At 41.9% G+C, this 24,363-nt stretch overlaps 1 protein-coding gene across 9 annotated transcripts in view; it reads right to left on the bottom strand.

Moving 5' to 3' along the window:
• Positions 1-24,363, bottom strand: part of LOC137376405 (girdin-like) — a 413,979-nt gene that overhangs the window by 326,637 nt on the left and 62,979 nt on the right. The gene's annotated exons all lie outside the window — the stretch shown is intronic.

The raw sequence follows: 24,363 nt of genomic DNA, 5'->3' as shown, positions 1-24,363 counted from the left end.
GTAAATTGCCAAAAAATGTTGGTATTCCAAATAGTAATTACAGAAAACCCTGTTGGAAGGCTGTGCCAAAACATTCCACATGGGTGGAGAACTCACACTGACTACATTGAAGAGAGACATGTGGATGAAAAATACATTCGAACTAAATTACTTCAAAAAGAAAAAAATGCAGTCACTTTACGTAAGTTTTCATGAACTTCTTTGAAGAGATTGTAAAAACTGCAATGCAAAATACAGGGCTTTCCATTTCCCTGCCGACAGAAATCGTACTCTCAAATGATTTTCCAAAGCAATATCCATAAGCACTCGCTTGTTTGGAAACATTAGACATCCAAGTGAAAACGCATGTTCCACCACTAAGTTACACAAGATGTTGGGTTCCAAATGAAAGGCATTACTAAATGACCTGCAATTGGCGTCCATTCTGAGCTACAGATTTTGAATGAATAAGTGCTGATCATTGCATAAAATTGAAGACTTTGTTTTACTAAAAGGAAAAACAGGAAACTGCAATGATGAGTTCTAAAAGAGAATTTCCAGAGAAAACAAGAAATTCTACCAGAAATAAATCACGCATCATCTCAAGAATCTTCACTGCAATTTTAATTCAGAAAGCTTGCAAGTGTTAAGGGATAGAGAACAGGGAGATCCCTAATGCAAACAGCTGGTCAGGCAGAAGAAAAATGAGGAGCAAGACAGGAAGGATCATATTAACTAGCTCATCAGACTTAAGAATTCATGGAGAAGTGCCAGCTGAAAACAGTAGTATAAGTTAGAATTTTGAAGGATTAATTATATTTAAACCTCAGAACATAATATTGTAATAGTTCAATTACTTTTGGATGAGACAGTGAATCATCTGTCCTTAGGTGGATGCAAAATATTCCATTGCACTATTCGAAGTGAGTTTTCCCATTATCCTGGCCAATATTTATCCCTCAACAAACATCACCAAGAGACATTCAGTCAGTCATTCACCTCATTGTTATTTATGGGACCTTTCTGTGCATAAATTGGTTCCTGCATTTACCTACAACAGTGATTACACTCTCTAAGTACCTCATTGGGACATTGCAAAGTGCTTTACAGCCAGTCATTAAATGAGTTATGTAAATGCAAGTTATTTGTTTACTTTGCTTTCAAATTTAGTGTCCTCCTTTGTGCAGAATGGAATCTCAATATATAAAATAATCTGGGTGCTCTGAAGCACAGCAATAACTTTGGGTAGAAATTGACTTCTTTTGAAAAAAATTAAGCATGTTTCTTTTTTTTCCCAGTCACAACATAGTGTAGTTATAATGCATATAGTACATCAGAGTCTGACTTTCATAAGCGCTTAGGGACTTCCAGGGATTGGAAAAGGTGCTATATAAATACAATTTTTTTCTTTTTGCCCTCAAGCCAATAACAGTGAATTAAACAGAAGGCAGCCAATAAAAACACCCCTTGTAGGAATTTTGTTTGAGATGCTTGTAGCTTTCAGAAGGAATGTTTGCTATAAAAAGGTAGATGCTTGCTTCATATGATAAAAACATAGTTCTGTTATCAACAAAAATGTGTGCATTTCACAAACAACTACATCATTTTCTTTGAGCAGTGGAATGTATAAAAATCTTCCTTATAACATTTGTTCAGTGCTGGGAATGCATGTTGGATACCAATGTGAGCATAAAATGCTACCAGGTCAGGTATAATATATTCAATCCAAAGTTCTGCTGTACTGCAAGAGTGTACTTAACCCAACCTCAGAAGAGCAACCATAGTTGCATCCAAGTATGAATTTGTATGGAATCTGGGTCCAATGTAGTGTGCAGCAGTGGACTTATATACATGGAAGAAATTAACTTCACTTACAAAATATCTTGCATTACTTCAAGTCACTGTACCTTTTTAAAAAAATAACTAAATTGTGTATTTTGTTCTCAGCATCTCTAACCAACAGCTGTACCTTTTGTTAACATCCACATGCAGTGACATGATTACTAAATATTATACAGTTTTGTTACTTCTTTACTTGATGTGCTCACAAGTAACCCTCCCAGTCATCAATAAATTGAAACCCATCAGCTGAAAGCACAGGTTGATCTCTCCAACCTACCCATTTTCCAACATAGCCTTTGGAGCTTCATACTAAGGCTTTGTACACCACATCTCGTTTATACTTAGTCATTCATTGGCTGTTACGAATTTAGTAAGGTATAATATCTTGTTCACACTTATGTTACGACCGACCGTTCCAGTTAAAGCCCCCTATCAAAATATACGTTTCTGATTGTGGTGGGAAAACGCAGTTAATTCAATCCCATCCCTCCACAGATTGCCTAACATATCATTTTAAACTTTCCAAATAAAAGACCCAGCCAAATTGTACCATCTATTAACCCCCGAATGAAGCTAACCAAACCAGGTGTCTTTAAATCAACAAATTAACTGTTTAATTAGAAAAACTAAATTCTTCAAGACTACAAAGAGATAAACAACATTAAAAATAGAAAAGATTACAGTCCTTTCAAATTTACGCTCCTGCTGGATGTGAAACAGTCCAAGGTTGCTTGAAGTCCTCACAGCTGTCCAATGGGGAAAAATGGTTCTTCAACAGTAGAACAGTCCATAGTCTAACCCAGAAGTCAAAATTGTTGCTTTCCTTCTCCAGGGATGAATTTCTACAATTAACAACTTGCAAACACTTTTTAATGTATCAATTTAGCTTTAGAATTTTTGAGGGATAAAAGATTGTCACAGTCTAACTTCCTTTCCTTGAGTTTAAATGATCAGAGATCTCTGTTTTGGCTTGACTTTTAGAATTTTGACAGAATAATAAAGACTAAATTCTCTTCCTTCAGTTTAAATGGTCTGAGAGCACTCCTTTCAGGTGTTAACACACAGCTGTCTGTCTGTTTCATCTGTTAGAACAGACGGTTTTTCCACAATAAACCAGTTCAAAATTAAATTACAACAAATGTATCTCTCCATGCTCAGAGTGGCTGTATCCAAGGCAACGAGAATGCACCCTTTGAATTGCAGTCTCCCAGGACAACAAAAATGCATTCTTTGGCTCAGCTTCTGGAGCCTGCTGCCTTAAAGCAGTATGGCTCCTCTTCCCAGCCTTAAAGGCACACTGCATTCTTACAGAAAAAATAACTACAGGATATTAACATTTAACTAATGTTTGGCAATGAACAATTATTGTTTAACAGAGGTTGCTATTTAAGTAACTAGGCTTATATAACGTGTAATAATGGGCGTGGAGCTATCTGTATATTATACAAACCTGCTTATAAAAATAATTATAAGCAACTACTTAATATGAAAACACTCTGAAGATACATTAAAAATCAAACATGCCACCACTATAAAAAAATGAAATTAAAATTGAACATCTCAACATAGTGTTACGACCAGGTGAGAAAGGGGTGTAGGGTTCCCTCTCAGCCCTCACCTGGTCTTACTCTAACACGGTTGAATTTTAAACACACCGTTTTTTTTAAGCTTCCCCTTAGTGAATCCTTGTTCACTAACTTTCAATTATAAGGCAAAGAAACTAGCCAAACAGGTTTTCTTAGGTTTAAAGAAAAAAGGTTGAACTTTATTAAACTTAAACTCTAATTCGGTTAATGCCTACGGATAGATGACGCGCCCATGCTAGCTGCATGCGTGATACATACATGCAGATAGAGACAGAAAAGTGAATAAATAGTGGAAAAGTTGGAGGCAATATCTGAAGATGGTTTTGGTTACTGTTCTTTGAGCTCACTGTAAAGTCCTTGATTGTAGGAAGGTCTTGTTTTTCATTAGGGACCAGTATTCTTCTTTAACCTTGTTCGATGGAGGAGATTTTTCTCTTTTGAAGTTCATGTGTCCTCAGTGGGTCCAGAGGCTTGTGAGAAAGAGATGGGAGCAGACAGCAGAGGTCCTTTCACTCCAGGAGCAAACAATCTTTTTCAGTTCAAACTCTATGTACAATGCAGAAAAACCCAGGTTGCCAAGTGAGTTAGTCATATGACTAGCTGGTCTGACGTGTTTGTGTTTTCTCTTGTCTTAGGTGACCCTGGAATGTCTCTTCTTACACACAATACCTGGTGCTCGAAGTCCATTGTGGGTTAAATTGGAGAAGGGAATAGCCCTTTGTCCCTCCAAGCACTGTTCATATGCAAATGTTTTTTCCAGCCATAGCTGATCTGTTTAACAGATCATTTCCTCACTCCAGGAACAGTTTAAAATCAATGTTCATTTGACAAAATTAATATGCCTCATCCTTGGCAGGTGGGGGTCTGCATGACAATAGCCGAAAACCAGAGAGGAGGTCAGCCAGCCATCTCTGGGTTGCATGATGCGCGACAGCTTTTTCTTACGAAGGCAAAGTACCATCCTTCAACACCCGAACCATGATGTCCATGAATCTGTGCAGTTTGTTAACATCCACATGCAGTGAAACGATTACTGAATATCAGAGTTTTGTTATTTCTTTACTTGATGTGCTCACAAGTAACCCTCCCGGTCAGTAATGTATTTTTTAAGTTGTTATGACCAAGGCTGGAGGAGTGCACTGTCTTTCTCTAGTTCCACTTCTCCAAGGGTCACAACATATATTTAAATGTTCTACCCAGTTACCGATACAGCCAATCATACTCTTATTTTTATTTCACAATAAAAGCCACCAACCAGGTTTCTTTAATTAATTATAAAACAAGACTTATTCATTAAAGATGCAAAGCATTTACACAGATTGAAATATGAAAGGTCCATTCTAAATTAGCCCAACACACACACACACACACAGGTTAAAGAAAAAAAGAAAGTTTTCTCTGCAGAGATCTCTTTACAAAAAGACAAAATACTTTGGCCAAATACTTGTTAATTCTTGAAGGAAAAGGGTTAGATATGGAAGGATATCAGTTGTCCCTTTATTCTGGCATCCCATATACACATCGATGGCTGTCATCTCTCTTAGCATGCTTCCCCCAACTGACTCAAAGCAATATCCAAAACAAAACCAACTCGACCATAAATCTTGACGTCACTTTTCTGTAAACAACTCCTCCAGTCACCAAGGCTCCTGCTGTTTATTTAGCTTAAAACATGTGACATCCAGTAAGTGTATGTTTTTGAACAAAATCTCAAGTCCTTCCAGTGACCTTTTAAAAAAAAAACACATGTCCTGCATCTAAGGAATCTCTTTAGTCTTTCAAATGAATCCATTTCCACAATTTTTAAACACAAGTCCTCAAAACGTATTAAAAGTTGCATAACAAAGTTGAAACCCATCAGCTGAAAGCACAGGTTGATGTCTCCAACCTACCCTTTGGTGCTTCATACTAAGGCTTTGTACACCACATCTCATTTATACTTATTCATTCACTGGCTATTACAAATTTAGTATGGTACAATATCTTGTTCACACTTAAAACATTAATTGTTCATTGGTAAACATTAGTTAACAGAAGTTGCTATTGAAGCAACTAGCCTTATATAGCATGTGTTATATGTGTGGAAGAAATCTGTTATACCTACAAGACACCAGACTTTGAGTGTCAGAAGCACTTTAAAAATATTGTGTACATGCTCTCAGTATCTGTAACTGATAAATGTAATCTCTTGGCTAATAAAGGCTATGGAGCTGTCTGAGTATTATTATAAACGCGCTCAAACTATCTACAACAAAATTTTAAATACCTATTTGATAAAATGAAAGCAAACTACCAATAGGCATTAAACAACCTAACACCATTATAAAACCACCATCAAAATAATATTCAGTTAAAATATGCCTCCCAATACAACATGACTACTGCCAAGTATCCTGAGATACCACTAAGTGACCTTGCCATGCTGGGGTGCGGGGGGGGAATTTATACTCAAAACTTGTTTTTAAACTGGACCTGTAGGATGCAGTAGGTTGGAAAAGGAAGAAAAAGGGACAAATATAAAGATGTCATGCTTGCTCTCTTAATTGATGGCTGATGAGCCCCTGGTGCAAGCAAATATCTTGGTGTCTGTAAAAGACAGAATCAGGCACAAATGTGATGGCCCCTCATGACCAAATAATCCACCGACATTCAATTTCCAACCTTCAATAAGAAAGGTGATCAACACACTCCCTTGCTCTCATGCCCACATATCTGTCCTAAGCTTGCTGCAGTGTTGCAATGAACATCAACGCAAGTTCAAGGAACAGCATCTCATTTACTGATTAGGCACGCTACAGCCTACCGGACTGAACATTGAGTTCAATAATTTCAGAGCATGACAGGGCCACCCTTTTTTATTTTCACCGGGAAACAGTGAGATGGGAGCAAGGGCTAGCTGCTGTTGCTGCTGCCACCAGTCTGCCAGCATTCAGAAAGACAAATCGAGGTGTGACATCACAGGGAAGCAGGTAGGTGATTGGCTGGGTGAGACTTGGGCGCTACAAACAGCACGAGGGGAGAGAAGCGGCGAGGCACAGGGAGATAGAGCGAGAGTTCACTCAGAGAGCAAGAAACAGCAATAGTGCAGCGGAGCACAAAGAGCCCGGGTGAGAGAAAGACAAAAACACAGTGCGAGCAGAGCCAGGGAAAAATTGAAAAGTGACATCAGCGTGACATCACAACAACACAGCGAGCAAAGAAACAGAGAGCCGCCGGGGTGAGTATACAGGTAAGCTAGGTTAGTAACTAAAGTAAAGAGAAAGGTAAGGTCTACAGTTTTTTTTTACATAAGTACTGTTTTTTTAGGGAATCAAGGTCCCTAGTGTAAATAATCTAATTTTTGAGTAACTTAAGGGAGTAAATTAAGGGTAAGTCATGGCAGGGCAGCTCGGCAGCGTGGAGTGCACCTCCTGCACAATGTGGGAAGCCAGGGACACTTCCCACGTCCAGGGTGAACACGCATGCAGGAAACGTCTCCAGCTGCAGCTACTCGAAATCCGCATTTTGTATCTGGAGCGACGGCTGGGGACACAGTGGAGCATCCGCATCGTGGATAGCATGTACAGGGAGGTGATCACACCGTAGGTAAAGACTACTCAGGCAGAAAAGGAATGGGTGACCGCCAAGCAGAGTAAAAGAACTAGGCAGGTAGTGCAGGAGTCCCCTGGGTCTATCTCCCTCTCGAACAGATTTTCCACTTTGGATACCGTTGGGGAAGATAGATTCTCAGGGGAATGTAGTAAGAACCAAGTATGTGGCACCACGGGTGGCTCAGCTGCACAGGAGGGGAGGAAAGAGAGTCAGAGAGCTATAACGATAAGGGATTCTATCGTAAGGGGTACATATAGGCGTTTCTGCGGATGCAAACATGACTCCAGGATGGTATATTGCCTCCTTGGTGCTCGGCTCAAGGATGTCACAGAGCGGCTGCAGGACATTCTGAAGGGGGAGGGTGAACAGTCAGAGGTCGTGGTTCACATTGGTACCAACAACATAGGTAGAAAGAGGAATGAGGTCCTGCAACAAGAATTTAGGGAGCTAGGTAGCAAATCAAAAAGCAGGACCGCAAAGTTTGTAATCTCTGGATTACTCCCGGTGCCACATGCAAGTGAGTACAGGAATAGGAGGATAGACCAGATGAATGCGTGGCTGAAGAGATGGTGCAGGAAGGAGGGCTTTAGTTTCCTGGATCACTGGGTCTGTTTCGGGTAAAGTTGGGACCTGTGCAAGTCGGATGGGTTGCACCTGAACCAGAACGGGACCAGCATCTTTGCAGGGAGGTTTGCTACTGCTGTGGGGCAGGGGTGACGGGGGGGTGGTTTGAACTAATTTGGCAGGGGGAATGGGATACAGAGTGGAGGTACTGAAGGGTGTGATGCACAGCCAAATATAGAAGAGAAACTAAGTCAGTCTGGAAGGCAGAGCAAATACAAACCTGTTAAAGCACAAGCGAATAATGCAAGGCTGGACTGCATCTATTTTAACACAATCTTACAAGTAAGGCAGATGAATTGAGGGCATTGATTAACACATGGGAATATGATATTATTGCTATCACGGAGACATAGTTAAGGGAAGGGCAGGACTGGCAGCACAATATTCCACGATATAGAATCTTCAGGCGTGACGGGGGGAATATTGTGCTACCAGTCCTGCCCTTCCCTCAACCATGTCTCTGTGATAGCAATATCATTCAAAAAGGAATGAGCGAGTTCAGAGCCAACATGTTCCCGTAAAGGTGAAGGGTAGGGCCAATAATCCAGGGAACCCTGGATGTCAAGAGATGGAGGATTGGATAAGTAAAAAAAAAAGAGGCTTATGGCAGATTCAGAGGGCTGAAAACAGCAGAGACCCAAGAGGAATATAGAAAGTGTAGAGGGGTACTTAAAAAAGTAAATCGGAGAGCAAAGAGGGGTCATGAAAAAACACTGGCAGGCAAGTTAAAGGAAAATCCCAAGGTCTTTTATAAGTATATTAAGGGCAAGAGGATAATGAGGGAAAGACGAGGGCCCATTAAGGACCAAAGTGGCAATGTGTGCATGAAGCCAGAGGACGTGGGTGATGTTTTAAATGATTACTTTTCATCTGCGCTCACTATGGAGAAGGACGATGTAGATGTAGAGATCAGGGAGGGGGACTGTGATATACTTGAACAAATTACCATTGAAAGGGAGGAGGTATTAGAGGTTTTAGCGGGCTTAAAAGTGGATAAATCCCCAGGCCCAGCTGAGATGTATCCCAGGCTGCTATGTGAGGCAAGCGAGGAGATTGCAGGGGCACAGACACAAATTTTCAAATCCTCTCTGGCCACAGGAGAGGTGCCAGAGGACTGGAGGACAGCGAATGTGGTACCATTATTCAAGAAGGGATAAATCAGGTAATTACAGGCCAGTGAGTCTATCAGTGGTAGGGAAACTATTGGAAAAAATTCTGAGGGACAGGATTAATCTCCACTTGGAGAGACAAGGATTAATCAAGGATGGTCTAAATGGCTTTGTCGGGCGGGGTGGGGGGGGGAATCATGTCTAACAAACTGGATTGAATTTTTCAAGGAGGTGACTAGTTGTGTAGATGAGGGTAAAGCAGCTGATGTAGTCGACATGGACTTCAGTAAGGCTTTTGATACGGTCCCACATAGGAGAACAGTCAAGAAGGTAAGAGGCCATGGGATCCAGAGCAAGTTGGCAAATTGGATCCAAACTGGCTAAGTGGCAGGAGGCAGAGGGTGATGCTTTTGCGATTGGAAGCCTGTGAACCTTGCTGTTTGTAGTGTACATTAATAATTTAGACGTGAATATATGAGGCATGATCAGTAAGTTTGCAGATGACATGAAAATTGGTGGTATTGTAAATAGTGAGGAGGAAAACCTTAGATTACAGGACGATATGGATGGATTGGTAAAATGGGCAGAGCAGTGGCAAATGGAATTTAATCCTAAAAAGTGTGAGATGATGCATTTTTGGAGGACTAACAAGACAAGGGAATATTGCAACAGATGGTAGGACCCTAGAAAGTACGAGGGGCAGAGGGACCTTGGTGTGCTTGTCCACAGATCACTGTAGGCAGCAGCACAGGTAGATAAGGTGGTTAGGAAGGCATATGGGATACTTGCCTTTATTAGCCAAGGCACAGAATATAAGAGCAGGGAGGTTATGATGGAGCTGTATAAAACGCTAGTTGGGGCACAGCTGGAGTACGGTGTACAGTTCTGGTCGCCACACTATAGGAAGGGTGTGATTGCACTGGAGAGGGTGCAGAGGAGATTCACCTGGATGTTGCCTGAGCTGGAGCATTTCAGCTATGAAGAGAGAATTATGAGGAGCATAGATAGGAAGAAACTTTTTTCCCTTAGCAGAGGTGTCAATAACCAAGGGGCATAGATTTAAGGAAAGGGACAGGAGGTTTAGAGTGGATTTGAGGAACATCTTTTTCACCCAGAGGGTGGCTGGAATCTGGAATGCACTGCCTGAGGGGTGGTAGAGGCAGGAACTCTCAACACTTAATAAGTATTTAGATGAGCACTTGAAACACCAAAGAATATAAGGCTACGGGCCACGTGCTGGGAAACAGGATTAGAATAGATAGCTGTTTGATGGCCTGTGAGGACACGGTGGGTCGAAGGGCCTGTTTCTATGCTGTATAGCTATGATTCTATTTTTAGTCATTTTTTTCTTTTTTCTGTTTATTTTATTTTAGTTTGTTGCATCATTCGTTTTTTATTTTTACATGTTTGTGCTTTTGACCGTGACTGTTCATTTATCTGTCAATTTACACCTTCTCTGCACCAATGCTGTCTTTCAGCGCACCATTAACACACCCTTTGCCTTTTGTTCCATGACCTTATTGTCAGTTATTAGAATTAGAACATTACAGCGCAGTACAGGCCCTTCGGCCCTCGATGTTGTGCCGACCTGTGAAACCATCTGACCTACACTATTCCATTTTCATCCATATGTCTATCCAACGACCACTTAAATGCCCTTAAAGTTGGCGAGTCTACTACTGTTGCAGGCAGGGCGTTTCACACCCCTACTACTCTCTGTGTAAAGAAATTACCTCTGACATCTGTCCTATATCTATCACCCCTCAACTTAAAGCTATGTCCCCTCGTGTTTGCCATCACCATCCGAGGAAAAAGACTCTCACTATCCACCCTATCTAACCCTCTGATTATCTTATATGTCTCTATTAAGTCACCTCTCCTCCTCCTTCTCTCCAACGAAAACCTCAAGTCCCTCAGCCTTTCCTCGTAAGACCTTCCCTCCATACCAGGCAACATCCTAGTAAATCTCCTCTGCACCCTTTCCATAGCTTCCACATCCTTCCTATAATGCGGTGACCAGAACTGCACACAATACTCCAGGTGCGGTCTCACCAGAGTTTTGTACAGCTGCAGCATGACCTCGTGGCTCCAAAACTCGATCCCCCTACTAATAAAAGCTAACACACCATATGCCTTCTTAACAGCCCTATTAACCTGGGTAGCAACCTTCAGGGATTTATGTACCTGGATACCAAGATCTCTCTGCTCATCTACACTACCAAGAATCTTCCCATTAGCCCAGTACTCTGCATTCCTGTTACCCCTTCCAAAGTGAATCACCTCACACTTTTCCGCATTAAACTCCATTTGCCATCTCTCAGCCCAGCTCTGCAGCCTATCTATGTCCCTCTGTACCCTACAACATCCTTCGGCACTATCCACAACTCCACCTACCTTAGTGTCATCCGCAAATTTACTAACCCACCCTTCTACGCCCTCTTCCAGGTCATTTATAAAAATGACAAACAGCAGTGGCCCCAAAACAGATCCTTGCGGTACACCACTAGTAACTAAACTCCAGGATGAACATTTGCCATCAACCACCACCAGCTAGCCAATTTCTGATCCAAAGCTCTAAATCACCTTCAACCCCATACTTCCGTATTTTCTGCAATAGCCTACCATGGGGAACCTTATCAAACGCCTTACTGAAATCCATATACACCACATCCACTGCTTTACCGTCATCCACCTGTTTGGTCACCTTCTCGAAAAACTCAATACGGTTTGTGAGGCACGACCGACCCGTCACAAAACCGTGCTGACTATCGCTAATGAACTTATTCTTTTCAAGATGATTATAAATCCTGTCTCTTATAACCTTTTCCAACATTTTACCCACAACCGAAGTAAGGCTCACAGGTCTATAATTACCAGGGCTGTCTCTACTCCCCTTCTTGAACAAGGGGACATTTGCTATCCTCCAGTCTTCTGGCACTATTCCTGTCGACAATGACGACATAAAGATCAAGGACAAAGGCTCTGCAATCTCCTCCCTAGCTTCCCAGTGAATCCTAGGATAAATCCCATCTGGCCCAGGGGACTTATCTATTTTCACACTTTCCAAAATTGATAACACCTCCTCGTGAACCTCAATCCCATCTAGCTATTCTGTGACCCTCTGTTCTATCAAGACCTTCCCTTTTGTTATCTCTTGCACCACCCCGCTTTCTTTGCTTAGACATTCTTAACCTTTGCCAATTCTGATGACAGGTCACTGATCTGAAACGTTAACTCTGCTTCTCTCTCCACAGATGCTGCCAACCTGCTGAGTATTTCCAGCATATTTTTGTTTTCATTTCAGATTTCCAGCATCTGCAGTGTTTTGCTTTTATTATATATTATATAAGCAAGGTCATCAGTTTGACCAGATACTGGACGGCCAACAGTTCTGATGAAACTATACCTTACAGATACTAAAGGTGAGAGGGGAATAGTAGAAAATAAAGAGTATGGTCCTAGTTTTTGAAGTAAGCATATTAGGTTGAGTTGGGCCAGGTTTCATAAGGGGAAAAAAAGGCCTGAATGCCACACTGTCTGAACCAGCTTGGAACGACAATTACGACTCTAGCTGTTGTCCATTTCAAAAGTAAAATGGAACATTTTCTATCCAGTATTAACTCAGATACAGCACTGTCAGAAAGAGATTGCTACAGCTGAAGCAATTCGTTTCCCATTTTTTGGTATTCATAAAGTTTATTGATAATCAACAATGGACAGATTTGTGTGGTGCATCATGACCACTACGAACTGGAGTGATTTCCCAAATTCATTTGATTCTATTGATCGGATACATAATTGATCCTGGATGCAGAGATGTAAAAAGAAAATCAGTGTGCTAACCCACTATGGTTACCTTGCAACTTGAGTAGTCAAAATTTAAGTAAAGATGCAATTCAGTAAAGTTCATTGTTTGAGCAACTGGTAACATTAACCAGTTAATAATTAGTGAAACAAAAATTCAGGGGCTACAGCATTTGTGAAAATGTGAACTATTCAGAATTCCATTTTTGCACAAAAGAAAATATACTGAAATTCTATGGTTTAATTTTACTGACATTGTGCAGGAAGCTAAATGCGTATAAACATTACACCACACTCTCATTTTCCAGACTGCTTTTGTTTTCCAGCAATTTTCCCTCAACAGAAAATTACATACCCATCATCGTTATTCAACAAACCTCTTCCACCCCATAATCTCCACTGTCTGATGCCACTAATCTCACCAGTTTCTCCATGCTCTTTCCTCTTCAAGCAGTTTCAATCTAATGGAAACATCATTGTTCACTTAACATCAGGTTGCCAGCATCATTAGACAAGCAAAATGGCTAAGCCTGTAATAGAAGCAGTAAAATGCCACCTACTGCGGTCTTAAAAACAGCTGCAGAAAAAGCCAAGCATCACAAACATCATCTAGAGGTGTAATGAAACAGAAAAGTCAGATTTGAGGTTCTTTGTTTAGGATTAAAGTTACTTAAGTGCTTTTATAACTATAGTTCTGATTGCTCCATTTCCCATATCAGAGCTCCAAACTCCTTATTCAGAGTTCCGATGAAAGGGCATCAACCTGAAACGCTAACTGTTTCTCGCTCCAGACACTGCCAGCCTTGATTAGTTCCAGCATTTGTTTTTATTTTGGAATTCCACCAACCGAAGTATTTTGGCTTTTATTCTGATTTTTATTTTCGTGTAGTGCTGTGTATTTGTTCAGCTTTAAAGGGGAAGTACATAGGTCACATGTTTGATCCCTAATTCCTTTAATAGCTTCGCCAGAATAGATGAATGGAATCATCTTGACATAATAAATCCGGAATTAAGTCAACTTACGGGATACAAAAGCTAACTTTGACAATTTCAGGCCCGGGGTAATTTTAACTCCTGGGGTTTAATTACATTCCATCGGTCAGCTCTCTGCCTGAAATGAGTGGAAAATGGCAGCAAGCTGACAGGTGAGAGAGCAAGTTCACGTGGCCTGGAGGTAGCGCGCCACCAATAAAGGAAGACTCGCTGGCATACAGTTAAGTCACTGGGGTTGGTGGGCAGGGGTGTTCATTCGAGTCTTGCAGATGAAAGGGTGGGGGAGGGGTGGGGGGAGGTGGCAGGGAGAAAAAGGGTCCAAACTTTTCTTATGGTGCCTAGACAAACACTGTTTCTATAGGCCCCTGGAGAGACAAGTGTTTTACTTATCTAGGTTGCTTGCTGTCATCAGATCAAGTGTCACTGACCAGAGCAGCTGCCCGCTCAGGATAGGATTAAAATGTCATCGGCATTTACGCATGGGTTCTCACCTGCGTCTGGCACAACCTCAACTTGCACAAAACCAGTTGCATTAAGATCAGAAATACTGTGGGAAATGGAGCCATTCCATTTAACCGCTTTCTGCCCCCATTCCTGCTGAATGAGGAGAGTTAAAGTTTACCCCTAAATTTCAGCCAGTTTGTATGTTGATTTGAGGTGTCCAGGCAACAGTTGACATTGTTGCAGATGATGGGAGCAGAAAACAAGGCTGTGGGCCATAACAATAAAAAAAACAAGGGAAGGCTGATGAGGCCAGTTAGAATATTGTGTGTAGCTTAGGGTTCTCCATTATTCAAAGGATATTATATCCAAATAATGTACAGCATAATGATTAACTTCTAACTGCCTTCTGACATGATCCAGCAAGCCACTCAGTTGCATCAAACTGCTACAAATATTTTGAAGAATAAACTGAACAGACCACCCAGCATCAATCTAAGTACCAGATATGACATAGGCACACTCAGCCCAGCTAACCTTGCCAAGTCCTCCTCACTAACATCTGAGGACTTGTGCCAAAATTGGGAAAGCTGTTCTCACAGACCAATCAAGCAACAGCCTGACAGTCATACTCTCTGAACCATACCTTTCAAACAATGTCTCTGACTCCATCATCACCATCCCTGGGTCTGTCCTGTCCAACCAGCAGGCCAGACCCACCAGAGGTGAGGGCACAGTTGTGAGTGTGTGGCCCTGGGAGTCTCCAATGTTGATTCTAGATCCCATGAAGTATCAAGGCATCAGGTCAAACATGGGCAAGGAAAGCTCCTGCTGATTACCGCCAGGGTCAGCTGTGGCTCAGTTGGTAGCAATCTCACATGAGGCAGAAGGTTGTGGGTTCAAGTCTCACTCCAGGATGTGAGCACAAAAATCAAGGCCGACACTCCAGTGCCGTAATAAGGGAATGCTACACTGTCAGAGGTGCCGTCTTTCTGATGAGACGTTAAACCGAGGCCCTGTCTGCCTTCTCAAATGGATGCAAAACATCCCACGGTGCTATTAATTGAAGCAGGGGAGTTATCCCCAGCATCCTAGCCAATAGTTATTTTGCGAACATCACAAAAACCTTATCTGTCATAACACTGCTGTGTGTGGGAACTTGCTGTGCAAAAACTGGCAATGGTTCCTACATCACAAAAGTTACTACACTTCAAAAGTACTTAATTGCTGCAAAGCGCTTTGGCACATCCCATTGTCCCAACAGGCCCTATATAAATGCAATTTTTTTCATTACCAACTACTGCCTTCCCTCAGCCGATGAATCAGTACTTTGCCATGTTGAACAGTACTTGGAAGAGCACAGAGGATAGCAAGAGCACAGAATGTACTCAGGGTAGGTAGTGGACTTCAATATCACCACAACTGATTGAGCTACAGAGTCCAGAAGGATATATCTGCCTAACTGGGACTGCAGCAGGTGGTCAGAGAGCCAAGAGAGAAAAACCTACATGTCCTCGTCGTCACCAATCTACCTGTTGCAGATGCATCTATCTATGACAGTATTTGCAGGAGTGACTATTGCAAAGTCCAGTGGCGACGAAGTCCTGTCTTTGTACTGAGGACATGCTCCATTGTGCTGTAGGGCACTACAACAGTGCTAAATGGGAAAAATTCTGACCAGATGTAGCAGCTCAAAACTGGGCATCCCTGAGGCGCTGTGGGCCAACAGCAGAAGAATCTGTTAACCTCATGGCCTGGCATATCCCTCACTCCAAACATCATCATCAAAACAAACCCTAGTTCAAGAGAGGTGTTGGAGCAACACCAGCACCAGGCATACCTATAACCGAGGTGACGGACGGAAGAGGATCTACCAACATCCCATCCTAAATGACTGCAGAGCCCAGGAAGTCAGTGGAAACGGTAAGGCTAAAGCGTTTGCGATCGTCAGCCAGAAGAGCCTACTGGACGATCTATCTCAGTTTCCTCCTGAGGTCCCCAGCATAGGAACACGAGTAGACCATTCAGCTCCTCAAGCCTGCTCCACCATTCAATACGATCATGGCTGGTTATCCACTTCAATGCCTTTTACCCACATATTCCTTTATTTCATTGGTATTTAGAAATCGGTCAATCTCTACTTTAAACAGACTCAATGACTGAGCTTCCACAACCCTCTAGGGTAGAGAATTCCAAATGATTCACAACCCTCGGAGTAAAGAAACGTCTTCACATCTCTGTCCTAAGTGGCTTCCCCCTTATTTTGAAATTGTGTTCCCTGGTTCTAGACACCCCAACCAGGGGAAACATCTTACCTGTATCTACCATGTCTATCCCTTTAAGTATTTTGTAGCATTGCAGATGCCAGTTTTCAACCAATTTGATTCACTCCACACAATATCAAGAAACAGGTGAGCGCACTGGATACAGCAAAGGCTATGGGCCCTGACAACATCCTAACTGTAGTGCTGAAGACTGTGCACCAGAATGAGCCACACTTCTAGCCAAGCTGTTCTAGTATAGCTACAACACTGGCATCTACCCAATAAAGTGGATAAGGTTTGTCCTGTCCAAAAAAAGCAGGACAAATTCAATCCAGCCAATTACTACCTCATCAGTCTACTCTCAATCACAAAAGTGATGGAAAGCATGGTCAACAGCACTTACTCGCCAAAAATCTGCTCACTGATGCTCAGTTTGGCCAGGACCACTCAGCTCCAGACCTCATTAGCCTCAGTCCAAACATGGACAAAAGTGCTGAATTTCAGAGGGGAGGCGAGCGTGATTGCCCTAGACATCAAGGCAGGTTTTGACCAAGCATGGCATCAAGGAGTCAGAGTAAAACTCATCAATGGGAATCAGAAGAAAAACTCCCTACTAGCTGGAGTCATACTAGTTAGGTGGGTGGAAAAGTGGCACCTGGAGTTCAATCCGGAGAAGTGAGAGGTAATGCATTTGGGGAAGAAGGCAAGGGAACACACAAATGGTAAGATATTGGTAAGTGTAGAGGAACAGTGGGACCTTGGAGTGCAGATAAACAGATCCCAGAAGGTGGCTGGACAGGTAGATAAAGAAGCATATGGGATCCTTATATTCTATGCCTTGGCTAATAAATGCAAGAGCTGGGAGATTATGCTAAAACTGTATAAAACACTAGTCAGGCCACAGCTGGAGTACACCGAGCAGTTCTGGTCACCACACTATAGGAAAGATATGAGAGCACTAGAGGGGGTACAGAGGAGATTTACAAGGATGTCGTCTAGACTGGAGAATTTTAGTTGTGAGGAAAGATTGGATAGGATAGGGTTGTTTTCTTTGGAACAGAGGAGGCTGATGGGAGACCTAATTGAAATGTATAAAATTATGAGGGATCTAGAGAGAGAGAGTGGATAGGAAGGCCTTATTCCCCTTGCTTTTGGGGTCCATAAGCAGGCAGCACAGAATTAGGGTAAGAGATAGGAGGTTTAGAGGGGATTGGAGGGAAAAGTTTTTCACTCGGAGGGTGGTGGGGATCTGGAACTCACTGCCTGAAAAGGATGGCAGAGGCAGAAACCTCAACATTTTAAAAGGACTTGGATATGCACTTGAATTGTTGTAACCTACAAGGCTACAGACCAACCATAGAAAGTGGGATTAGGCTGGATGGCTACTTGTCAGCCAGTGCAGTCAAGATGGGCCGATTGGCCTCCTTCCATGCTGTAAATTTTTATGATTTTATGATTCATACCTACGGAAGATAGTTGTAGTTGTTGGAGGCCTAACATCTCAGCCCCAGAATATTGCTGCAGGAGTTCCTCCAGGCAATTTCTGTAATATTACTTGTTCCTTTGATATGTGAACTACTATAAGATTCAGGACTACAAGTAATATCCAAAGAAAATGTGGATTATAACTTTGCGTAATATTAATATATAACACACACACACAGTACTGCACAAGCCACATCTAAACACATCTGACTGTCAGGCTACACCCACAACTCCCTGATCATGTGAAGTCACATCACTTCCTTCAGTGATCTTCACTTTCAGCTTAAGGTGGTCCTAAGGTCATCCCACAATGGTGTCCAAGGCCCAACCATCTTCAGCTGCTTCATGAATGACCTTCCCTCTATCATAAGGTCAGAAGGATGCTCACTCATGATTGCAGTGTTCAGCTCCATTTGCAACTCTTCACATAATGAAGCAGTCCATGCTAGCTTGCACCAAGACCTGGACAACATTCAGGTTTGAGCTGATAAATGGCAAGTAACATATGCAATCAAGTGCCAGGCAACGACCATCTAACCACATCCCCTTGACATCCAACATCATTATCACTGAATTCCCCATCATTGACATCCTGGGGATCACCATTGACAAGCCACATAAATACCATGGCTACAAGAGCAAGTCAGAGGCTGTGTATTCTGTGGCAACTAACTTGCCTCCTGACTCCCCAAAGTCTGATCAACAACTACAAGGTACAAGTCAAGAGGGTGATGAATATTCCCCACTTGCATGGATGAGTGCAGCTCCAACAAGCTCGACACAGTCTAGGACAAAGCTGCCCACTTAACTGGCACCCTACCCAGCACCTTAAATGGTCACTCCCTCCATCACCAGCGCTCTGCGGCAGTAGCATGTATAATACAACAACTTGCCAAGGTTCCTTTGACAGGACTTACACCAAACCCTCAATCTCTACAACTTACCAAGAGAAAGGTAGCAGGCAAATGGGAACATCGCCACCTGCAAGTTCCCCTCAAGTCACAGGCCATCCTGACTCGGAACAAAAGCATCGTTCCTTCATAGTCACTGGGTCAAAATCCTGGAACTCCATCCCCAACAGCATTGTGAGTATACCTACACCACACAGACAGCAGTAGTTCAAAAAGGCAACTCATCCATCACCTTCTCGAGGGCAATTAGGGCTGGGCAAAAAAATTTTGCCCTTGCCAACAATGCCCACAGCCTATGCACAAATTAAAAAAGGTTCACCAGTATGATGCCTGGAACGGGAACTGTTGATTATGGGGAGAGATGGAAGATACTGCAGGTAATTCTTGGTCCAAGGCGTGACTACTTTTCACATTCAGGCCTCATTCCCATACCTTTCACTAGCTGGTCACACATTTCAAGCTGCTTGCAGATCAAAAAATCCAGCATCTCCAGTGTGAAGCCAAGGTGATGCAGATAAACGACAGGGGAAGGGTGTAAGGGAAGCAATCTCTGAGAAGCAGTGGGTTGGGCATCTTGAAGATTTATTTTTGAGGAGGAAGAACAAGGATGCTCATTCCTGATCCTCAGAAATCACTTAAAATGTATCTATTTTTGAGCAGCTTTCAACTGCCTCCAAGAATCACTGGTTAGTCAGCTCATTTCATACATGAAAACTGTTAGCACCCTGCAACAACTTCATACCCTGATTTAAGTACTGATGTAAAGCTCCTACCTGTTTTGACATTTTCATGGCCTGTTTGAAAATTAACTCAGCAGGCAATCGGCAGCCAATGGACTGGAGTCTGTTACATTTTCTGTCTGCCGACTGCCCTGATTTTTCAGTTTGTACAAGGTGGTAGGACACAAATCGTCCCACTGTGACGATATCCACTGGACCAGAGAAGGCAAAGGGGATTTAATAGAGATTTTTTATTTTAAAATTATGAAGTGTTTTGGATACAGAAAGACCACTTCCAATGGTTGGGAAGTCAATAATGAAAAGACATCAGTCTAAAATTGCCAAAAAATTAGGAGATAGGTTGGTAGAAATACTTTGCCATAGGAACTGGATGAGGAAATGACCATTTAATCTTTTAAGGGAATACTAGATAAACATCTGAAGCAAAGGACAGAGCTACAGGAAGAGCACAGATCAGTGGAATGAGTTTTGGACAGCATGCGCAAAGAACTGGCACAGACACAATAGACCAAATGGTTTACGTTGAGCTGTAAACTTTATATAACCAGAACAAGAGGTCAAGGGTGAAAGTTTCTAAACGAGTCAATATTCTTAGCCGATTATGTTTTCCAACCTTGGATAAGAAATCCTAATTGCATGAGGTGTAACATATGGAAAAATTATACTTTTAGCAGTTACTGAGTTACTGAGATAATACTCTGTTATTTAATTTGTTTTTAAATTCAGAACTTTATATCTAAAAAAATCTTTTCAAATTTCCTTAAACGAGTGTATTGGATGTTTGCACTAGACAACAGCCATATTTAAACTACCTGTTTATTAGTTTGTTCAGATGAGGAAAATAACTTAGAACAGAATATACCTTTAAGATCAATCAAAAAACTATTTAAAAGAAACAATGTTGATCATTTATATGGTAAACATCTGTATTCTCAAAATAGCCATGAAAAGTCCAGTCATGTCCTATATAGGTTATGCACTGAAGACATTTTTTCCGCCCCCACTGCTCCCCAAATTTCCTCCGCTCATTACTATTGGAAACAATTCCATAGATACTAGCAGTCCTTCTGTACATCGCCCAAAATGGCCACACGCCAGGTACAAGCAGGGCGGCCACGGATGTAATCTAGATGCTTTAACCACATGACTACCAACCATCCACCCCAACCCTCCAGCAACAAGTCGGCAGACACATCCATCTCACAGCGCACCACTTCCCCACATCAACTGAAAAGCTAACAGTTTCCTCATTAACCAATCAGGTGATTCTTGACAGCTGATCAAAAAGCCTTTTTATCCTCTATCGCCAGTATTTTTATAATTACTAAATGAAAGTGTTCAAAGAAAACAATTTTTAATGCCCCAGTGAATTTTCTTCCGGGCTGCTTGCAGCAGAATAGATATGAATCATAAATTCCTAGTCTCCAGTCTTGAGTTCTGATGAAAGGTCATCGATCTGAAATGTTAACTCCTGCTGAGTATTTCCAACACTTTGTTTTTATTTCAATTTCCAACATCTGCAGTATTTTGCTTCTAATTTTGACCACACCTGACATCCAGTGCTTCAGTGACTGGAGACCAGCGCTGGAAATTCAGAACAATTCTTTCCCCTCCTTCTTAACATGGGCATTAAGGTCGTTTGTAGCACTCCACTGCTGCCTTGAATATGATTGTTTATACCAGAAAAGATTTGGCATAAAATGTATGTATGTTAGGTGACCAAGTGACACAAGCTGAAGCCGAACTCAGAACCTTTCCCAATGCATTTAGAAAAATATTGCACTCAATCGGTACTCCAGCATTCCTTAATAAATCATCCTTTCCAAAGCGACAACAGCCAAAGTTTGAGCCTCCAGCTCTCTTCCGGACAGAAGATTACTTCCCAGTGCAGAACTCTCAGCCAAGTAAACGATGACACTGAAAGAACAGCAGCACAAAAGGAGGAATCTAATTGCCTAAACCTACCAAAAGCACTAAATCAGTAATTTTCAGACAATAATGAACCAATGTTCAAATCCTCACGGAACAGGCTAACGTTCAAACCCTCATGGAACAAGCCAACGCTCTTGCCTTCCTTTTGAATCTCGAAAGATTCTGGCAGCACACAACAGGAGTAATTGTAAAGCACCTTTCAACTGAACTGCCAAAAATAAATAAGCTTAATTTCATTTTTTATTTTTAAAATTAGTTGAAAATGTCGATCTAGTTTTAACTTCAGTGGTTGTTTCCTGTTAATTAGTACGGAGTTGTGATTTAACAAGCTAAAATCTTATTCTTGATCTATTCTTTTACTGATAAATCTAGTATGGCCAGCACTATGAACAAATTATGGATAAATTCAGAACACCTCTGATAGCATTTAAGTACAAAAATTGAGCCCATGACTCCAACCACCCTGGCCACTATGATGCTGAACCAGACTGTTTCAACATTGGCATTCTATTTGAAACAGATGATCTTCCAAACCCACATACACTTCACCACAAAACTGCCTTACTTCCACCTCCATTACATTAGCCATCTTCGCCCTGACTCAACTCATCTGCTGCTGAAACACTCATTAATGCCTTTGTCACCTCTAGACGCAACTATTCCCATGCTCACCTGGCTATCCTCCCACTTTATACTTCCCATACCAAGTCCTGTTCACCCATCACCCGTGCTTGCTGACCTGCACCAGCTCCCGATCCAGCAATGCCTCGATTTTAAATTCTCATCCTTTCTTTTAAATCCCTCCATGGCCTTGCGCCTCCCAATCTCTAACTTGCTTCAGCCCTACAAATCTGAGTTATCTCTGCACTCCTTCAATCCTGGCCTCTTGCGCACCCCATCCCTCTATCAATGGCAACCGTGCCTTCAGCTGTCTGGGCCTTAAGCTCGGTCATTCCCTCTTTAAACCTCTCCATTCCCTCAGCTCCTTTAAGATGCTCTTTAAACCCTGCACTAATGCCTTGGTGACTCAGGGTCAAACTTTGTCAAAATTCCTGTGAAGAACTTTGGGCTATTCTTATACAGGATTGGGACAGGCCAAGTTGCAAGGTAATGAAATAAAAGCAAAATACTGCAGATGCTACAAATCTGAAATAAAAACAGAAAATGCTGGAAATACTCAGCTGATGAAAGGTCACAGACCTGAAACGTTAATTTTGTTTCCCTCTCCACAGATGCTGCCAGACCTGAATATTTCCAACACTTTCTGTTTTTATTCCAAGTTGTTAGGTCCCAGGCAGTGACAATATATAAATTCTGAAAAACAACCGAGGTACAATTAGACTACTGGGTGTATTCTATAGGCCACCAAATAGCGGGACAGATATGCAGGAGGAAATGTGTAAGGAAACTGGAGGGGTGCAAAAACTATAGAGTAGTTATAATGGAGGGCTTTAATTATCCTAGTCTAGACTGGGATAGTAATACAGTAAAGGGTGAGGGGGGACAGAAAGAGTTTCTGAAGTGTATTCAGGAAGATTTTCTACATCAATATGTTTCCAGTGCAATGAAGGAGGCATTGCTAGATCTGGTTCTAAGGAATGAGATGGGATAGGTGGATAAAATATCAGTAGGGGAACATTGAGGGGACAGTGATCATAGTATCATAAGATTTAGGTTAGCTATGGAAAATAACAAAGAGCAATCCAGAGTAAAAATAATTAATTCGGGGAGAGCTAATTTCAGTGGGGTGAGAACACACCTGCCCAGGCTAACTGGAATCAAATATTGGGAGGCAAAACTGTAATGGAACAAGGGCCGTCTTTAAAGAAGAGATAGGGAGGGTAATGTGGTTGATGCGGTGCACATGGACTTCCAAAAGGCATTTGATAATGTGCCACATAACAAGCTTATCAGCAAAGTCGAAGCCCATGGAACACAGAGGTAAATGGCAGCATTGACACAAGGTTGGCTGAGTGAGGTAGTAGTAGTGAACAGTTGTCTTTCAGACTAGAGAAAGATTATATAGTGAGGTTCCCCAGGAAATGGTATTAGGACCACTACTTTTCTTGATCTATATTCATGACTCGGACTTGGGTGTGCCGGGCACAATTTAAAATTTGCAAATGATACAAAACTGGGAAGTATTGTGAATCGTGTGAATACTGATAGACTTTAAGAGGATATAGGCTGATGGAATATTGGAGGGGGGGGGGGTGGAAAATAGAGGGGTGAAGAGGGAGACATGTGGCAGATAATATTTAATGCAGAGAAGCATGAAATGATAAATTTTGGCAAGAATGAGCAGAGGCAATATAAAATAACGGATACAATTCTAAAAGGGTTGCAGTAGCAGAGGGACCTGGGGATATATCTGCACAAATCGTTGAAGGTGGCAGGGCAGGCTTAGAAAGGATTTAACAAGACATACAAGTACCTCGGCTGTATAAATAAAGGCATAGAATATAAAATCAAGGAAGTTATGGTGAACCTTTATAAAACACTGGTTCAGCCTCAACTAGAGTAGCATGTCCAATTCTGAACACCGCACTTTTGCAAGGATGTGAAGGCATCAGAGAGGATACAGAAACGATTTATGAATGGTTCCAGGAGTGAGAACTTCAGTTACGTGGACAGATTGGAGAAGCTGGGTCTGTTCTCCTTAGAGAAAGTTGAGAGGCAATTCGATGGAGGTGCCCAAAATCATGAGGGGTTTGGACACGAGATAAATTGTTCCCATTGATGGAAGGGTCGAGAACCAGAGTACAGCAATTTAAGGTGATTAGCAATACAAGAAACAGAGGGAACAGGAGGAAAAACTTTTTTTTTAAATGCAGGTTGGCTGGAATGCACTGCCTGGAAGTGTGGTGGAGGTAAATTCAATCATAGCTTTCAAAAGGGAATTGGATTATTATCTGAAGAGAAAAATTTTACAGAGCCACATGGAAAAGGCGTGTGAGAGTGGGACTAGCAGAATTGCCCTTGCAGAGAGCCAGCGTGGACACAACGGGCCAAATGGCCTCCTTTTGTGCTGTAACCATTCTATGAAAGGTCATTTACCTGAA

Source organism: Heterodontus francisci, chromosome 13 (assembly GCF_036365525.1).
Source record: "Heterodontus francisci isolate sHetFra1 chromosome 13, sHetFra1.hap1, whole genome shotgun sequence".
NCBI classification, from domain to species: domain Eukaryota; kingdom Metazoa; phylum Chordata; class Chondrichthyes; order Heterodontiformes; family Heterodontidae; genus Heterodontus; species Heterodontus francisci.
This window is presented reverse-complemented; position numbering and strand designations above follow the sequence as displayed.